Here is a 7,083-nt window from a genome sequence, read left to right as displayed (position 1 = left end):
TGTGGGTTCGGTCCCCAGTAAGGACGTGTACAGGAGGCAACCAATCAATGTCTGTCTCTCTCTCTCTCTCTCCCTATCAATAAACATATACTCAGCTGAAAATTAAAAACAAAATTTAATTTATAAAAAACTTCTTGACCTCTATTTAATAATAAAAGCCTTTAGTCTCTTTTTTTCCCTCTGAATTCAGCTTCAGACACATTCTACATTGCGTGCAGATGATCACTGTCATTAGGTATAAATAAGCTATTATTTATAGTTTTTAAATGTCATTTGGTATAATAATCGATATTATCTGTGGTTTTTGTTTCCTTTTTAAGCCAAGATATTGCACAGGTTGGCTTTTTAAAATTCCAGTGTTCACAACCATTTTTAATTAATTTCTAGTTTTGTTGCACTGGGCTAGAAAATGTAGCTACTCTGAGCAATTTCAATTTTCTTTGTAGTGACATCTAATTAATTTTTGCAAATGTTGCACAGAAACTGAACTGTCATTAAATTATCCTTGTACATAAAAAGTTCCAAATACTGCTATTAAATTGACCTTGTTATTTCATTCAGATCCTTTAGACCTTCCTTATTTTTTGTTGCTTTGATCAGAAACGGTGTCTTCTTAGACCCCATCACAATGTTCCCTCCATTGCTTCTAATGTTTCTAAGTTTTTTACTACACAGTTTGACGTAATGTCATTCTGTGGATAAGCCTCACTGTGATTTATAAAATGGCCTTTTTGCTCCATTGAATGCTGTCTTGCTCCCTTTTCTATTTTGTCTAAGGATAATATTCTAATGCCAACTTTCCTTTTGTTTGAATTGGTCTGATGTTATCTTTGCCTTTTATACTTTTTCTAATGTCATGATTTTAATTAGAACTTTTTGGTTGGACTTCTGATTTCTGACCCAATCTTTAATAAGAGAGTTTAATCAAATCACATTTACTATTATAACTAATTTGCCACCACTTCCACCAGTCACCTTGTATTATGCCTTTATAAGCTGTGTTTTAGTTGCTCTTACCTTCTCTAACGTCATGGAAGATACACAACTTATTTTACATTTTACTAATAGTTACCATTGTATTTTAAAAACTATTATTAAACCTTTTTTACTCTGTCAGAGTAAGGAATAAAACAAAAGCACCATATAGGCTCTAACAGTTAAATTTTTTAAAAATTTTAATTTTTTCTTTATAAAACTATTTTACTTTTTAGTGATTCTATCTCTTCTTTTGACAATTATATAGAGATTCATAGTAATTATGACACAGGTATGTCCTTACTAGGTTTGGAACCCTGCCTACCCCCTTCCTCAAGTTCACTTAGTAATTTCCCCATCTTGACTTTTTAATTGTGCTTCACATAGGAACGGTTTGGATAGTTGTCTTTGCCACAGATAAAAGGGTGACATTTTTAAGCCCTCATTTAAAAAAAAGAAGAAAAGCACTCATCAGAAAACATATTTTTGGCCACATTTTAAAAACCCTAAACCCAGAAGGATTAATTATAAGAACTTGGAAATCACAAAAAAGAACTGAGTGAAGGCCATGTTCTATGTGCTAAATAGAAATTACGCAAACAAAAAGGAACATTCCTCAAAGACAAAATTGTGACCAGGATACAGTAAACACTTCAGAGCATAAAGCAACAGAAAAAATTCAAACAAAAACAAGCCAAAGAAGAAATGTACAAAGAAAAGCCTAAAGAAAACAGACTTCCGCAATCTTCATTCTCAGCATCTTGTGGCGTATGGAAAGTGGCGACCAGCAGGCCAGTCACCTCTGACACCTGTAAGAATCAAAAGGTCTAAAACGGCTGGGTTGGTGGGTGTGACCAGACTTGTAACATCTTACAGGCCCTTGAATTGATATACATCTCTCTGAAATTACAAAATCAGCTTTTGCCTTTTTTCTCCTTTGATTCTTCCCCTACCATTTGCTATGAAAATTTCCAAAGACACAGACAAGTCTGGTTTTACAGTGAACACACAGGGTCTTCAGTTAATATTTTAAAAGTTACTATATCACATATCCATCTATCTATGTACTTATCTATCTGTCCATCCCTCTACTGTTGCCTCTGAGTTTGAAACCGTTTCTTAACACTCCTCTCTATCCTCTACAACAAGATTTCTCAACTTTAGCACTACTGACATTTTGGGCTAGATAATTCTTTGTTGTGGGAACTGTCCAATCTGTGCAGCTAAGATGTTCAGAAGCATCCCTGGCCTCTACCCACTAGCTGTTTCAAATAGCACACTTTCCCCACCTCAGTTGTGATAACCAAAAAGTCTTCATACGGTGACATATGTGCCTGGGGCGCAAAATTGGCCCTGGTTGAGAAGTACTGCCCTAGAGCCTTCACAAAGGATGGGTACTCCTAAAGTATTTGTGAACAAACTATCCTGGGGTCTTCCGGGAAATCACACATGGGACAGCTGGAGGTGACCCTGAAGCAAAACTGGTGACCTGGATTAGAAACAGGATGTAGGGTCTGCAGCTTCTAGTCACATTTATTTGTATAATTTTAAAGCTGATGTAGGCTGGCATAAGGCACAGGCAAGAGAGTAGAATAACCTACATGTGATCTAATACACCTGGCCCTTTAACAAAAAAATAGTTTAATGCAAATCCAAGTGCTAAGTTTCTTTTTTTTTTTTTTACTGTTCATATACCATTCTATCTCATCATATTAAATGGTTTCAAATAAAAATAATCAAACCTACCTTGACTGCCCAAAAGTCACATGACAACAACAAGATAATTGTCACCATACAGGCAATAAAGCTGCTGCTGAACAATTCACAGAGAACATAAGACTACAATTGCACTGACTCGGAAGAATAAGTGAAAAAATGATGCCACTGGATGTCTGAAAATCAAAACGTAAAAAAAGAAATGCAATTACATTTCAGACAGGTACTGCGGATATAGATGAAAAATGCTTGAGCCATAGCATAACCACGCAGTTTGGTCAAAATAAAAGAGATGGCTCGGGGAAGAAGAAACCACAGACCTCTCCTTTTTTTCCAAAGTCCCATTATTTGACCAAGCCCTGCCGTCACAGCAAATACACTATGTAAACATGACTTTAACATGTCACTGAACATAAACTTTTACAAAATATGTAAGAAGAAACTTTACCAAGCTTGGAGAAATAACAGAAACCATATTCTTAGGATTGTATCCTACTTTCATTATGTCCAAAAATCCTGACAAAGGCCCTCAGAAATCACTTCAGGCATTAAGACAAAGTACCCATCAGGAAGAGCTGTTTTTGTTTTGTTTTTTTTTACAGAGATATTGAGATATAAGGCACACGACATTCAATTCACCCACTTAAAGTACATAATCCAATGGTCTTCTATGTATTCACAGACTGTACAACCATCGCCACAATCAACTTTAGAACTGTTTCATTACCCCGAAGGAAAATGTTCCCCATCTACCCCAACACCATCCCTTCTCCAGCCCTGGGCAACCGTTAATGTGCCTTTGTCTCCATAGATTTGCCTATTCTGGACATTTCACATACATGAACTTGTATAATATGTGATTTTTTGTGACTGGCATCTCTCAGCATAACGTTTTCACGATTTAGGTAGAATTTGATGCCGTTAAGTGAATTTCTTTCAGAAAGAACTAAATTTGGAGTAAAAATGTTTGCCTTGATATTTTCATGGCAGTTTATACAAAAGATAAAATTTTGAAATTTGCACAATAAATCAAAATGCCATGATGCATCTACAGAAACCATCTAAAGAAATGGTGTATTCTTAGTAAACCAGAGCTAGAATTAACGCACCAATGTTCACTTAATTGTATTTGCAGATTTGGAAACTCAGTGTTGTATAAAATTCCACATGCCACTTATTCCCAAAGGAAATACGAAACACCATTTTTGACCAGACTAAAGATCATACCAGTGATGTACAATATCCACAAGTACATCACAACCACCTGCCTTGAACCCCATCAGCTGCACCAGTCTGCAGACAGAGCAGCTCTGGACATTAACACAACTCTCAAACGTTATCTTCATACCTGATTTTGGGTTTTCTGGGCCTATTAGCTGTTTCCTCCTCTGCATCAAAGAGTGCAACATCTTCACTGTCATCGTTACTGTCCTAATAAGAAAATTAAATACCCACGAAGCACAGCGAATTCACTCTGTGCGCGCCAACTGCATGCAAGACAACGTGCTCGTCAGGATGGGAGGCAAGACGGAGACCCGGTCCAGCCACCTGCAATTCACAACTAGGAGGAGGGTCTGTGCAGTTCCTTCAGCCCCATCCCAGTCATCTGGCGAAACCCCCACGTGGAGACGCTTCCAGAAGGAGTTTATCAGCTGGGCCTTGACAGAACAGCAGGCCTCCTGCTCACTGAAGCCCCTCAAGAGGGTGCATTTTCAAAGGTACATGAGTGAGAATACACAAGCATGTACAGGGAAAGGCCAAGGAACCCACAGAGCAAGTGAAAGGGGGAAGAAGGGAAGTAGGAACTAGAGCTAGAAAGGTAAGATGAATTCAGATCCACGAGACAGCGCTTCTCAACCTTGGCTGCAGGCTGGAATGACGTGGGGTGCTTTAAAAATAAATAAATAAATAAATAAATAACCAGAACAAACCCGACACCTGGGTCCTACCCTGAGGTTCAGGTGTCACTGGCCTGGGGAGTGGTCAAGGCATAAGGATTTTTCAAAGCCCTCCAGATGATGGCGACGTATCTACTGTGTGACACTCCCGATCCGGAGTCCAAGCTCCATGAGACCTTCCCACACCCGGTCATATCATCCCCCTATTAAAACCCACAGCGCTTTGGCGGAAAAACTCTCCTGTCCCAACAGGGCCACTGCCCACCTCTGTGACCTTGCCCCCGCCATCCCCCTGCATCATGCTTCCTCTTCCTCCACCAGAGAAGTCCAAGTTCTAATCCCTGGGCGTCATGAATATGTACATTTTCTTGACAAAACGAATTTCGCAGAAGTGATTAAGTTAACGATATTGAGATGGGGGCCATCCAGGTGGCCCCAGTGACGTAATTACAATGCTCCTCGCAAGAGACACGCAGGCGGGTCAGCGTCGGAGGAGGTGACAAGGCGAGGAAAGCAGAGGTCACGGGGTGAAGGCAGAAAGTGGCCGCTGCGTTTCTCCCCGGTCATCGGTGACCTCCGCTACAGCAGCTTCCGTGTGGCCGGGCCTGGGACACGGCCTGGGCCACGAAAATCCCTCCGACGGGGAAAATCCCCTACGATCGTCTAAGCGAACGTGCACTTCACAGCAATCTTTTTGTAACAGGCAGACATTATCTACTCACCCCTCCTATAGTCTCCGGCTGTAAAGCCGTGGACTGGAAACGGGCGGCGCCTCCCGTTACTGCAGGACCGCAGCGCGCCCACGGGTCAGGCCGCTCCCCGAGGCCGGCCGAGAAGACCCCCGCCGCCTCCCACGACAGCGTCTCAGCGGGCCGGCGCCGGGGTGCCCCCGCGCTCCGCGCTCGTCCACAGTGCGCTTTTCCACACCGACGTCTCTGGCCCCTGGGCCCCCTGGGCCACCGTCCACGAGAGGCTCCGGGGCGCCCAGCCGCGTCCCCGGACAAAGGCCCGCGGCCCCCCGCCCCCCGCGCCCCTCCCCCCACCCCGGCAGCGAGCCGGGGCGCAGACGCGACGGCCCGGGATCCCCGCTGGCGCCCGCCCACCTCCCAGGCCGAGCCCTCAGAACGCATCGTGCCACTCACCTGCGGCGACATCGCGGCCCCGCGCCGCACCACTTCCGGGAGCCACGTCAGGCCAGGGGGAGCCGAGTACAGGTGCTCGGTTCCCACTGCCGCGTCTAGGCGCCTCCAGGGAGGAGCGCAGACGCGGCGGGGCGGGCGTGGGGCGGGGCGCCGAGAAGGAGAGAGGGAGGGGGCGGGCGACCCGGAGACCCGCTGTCTTGGGCGCCCGCCGTGCGCGTGGTCTGGGCGGAGTGCCGACCGCGGCGGGGCCCCCAGGGATCTGGGTGAGCCGTGCCATCCGAGGCGAGCGCTGACCCAAGCCCGAGCGTCAAACCAGCTAGGGAAGGACCCCGGGCCCGCTGTTGGCTTACGAGGGAAAGCTTCGTGGTTTGTCGCCCGGAGATGTTGTTGCTCCCTAAGAGCTGCCGTTCCCACCAGCATCGATGTCCTGAGGACGGGGTTAAGCTGGAGGGCTCTATGATTCCGTAGCTGCGTTCTGTTTGAACGGTTTATGGGACGTATTTTCCTGTACAGTATCATATTTGTATTTTACATTTTAGAAACGACTGAAAAAATATTAATGTGCTCCTGAGAAGGGGTAAAAAGTTCCTAAGAGGAACAAAGCAGGAGGACTGAGTAAACAATGAAGGGTTTTATTATGGGAGGAAAACAGAAACCAGGGAAAATAAGAAACAGGGTGAGAGCTGAGCGCTGGAGTTTGAGCATCTGGTTTGGAGCCGGCCCCATCACCCCCTCACCTCTCCTCACCCCGCCCCCACCAATTAGCTGACCTCCATTACACCTTTCCTCAATTGTAAAGTGGGGCTGAAAACAGTATCCCACAAGGTAAGTACGTAGTAAGTAGAAGATGGTATTCTTACCGTTGTATAAGCTTAGCTGCTAATGGTATGATCTCGTGACAGAACAGTAAGAAGCTAGGAAAATTCCTGGGCAAGTGGAATGGGGAAAGAGATAAGAAGATTAAACAAGGCCAAGCAGTATGAGCAACTGACAGCCAGCTGTTAAATCACAAGACTTTATCTCCCCTGACCAAGGACACGTGAGAGCAAATGGTTTCTATCTCTTCTCCCTGACCAGAGAATACATAGCTTAGATCACCCTGGTCTGGGAGCTTCCTTTGATACTTCTTGCAGTTGCAAGATACCATAGGTGTCCAGAGAAGGGAGGAATGTTGGGCAGGAGAGATAGCAAACCAAGTCAGGGATGGGAAGAGAGTTGGGTCTCACCCATTAATTCAGCAGCCCTGTTCCAAAAATCACAAGAGAAACACAAGATAAACAACTAACCTTTATTTAACTTATCCACAGCGCTTAAAGAACGGGAAAAACGAGACCAGGGTGCACCTGTGGGGA

Source organism: Furipterus horrens, unplaced genomic scaffold (assembly GCF_987537825.1).
Source record: "Furipterus horrens unplaced genomic scaffold, mFurHor1.1.pri manual_scaffold_15, whole genome shotgun sequence".
NCBI lineage: Eukaryota > Metazoa > Chordata > Mammalia > Chiroptera > Furipteridae > Furipterus > Furipterus horrens.
The sequence above is the reverse complement of the archived record's forward strand: the minus strand, read 5'-3'. Positions refer to the sequence as shown.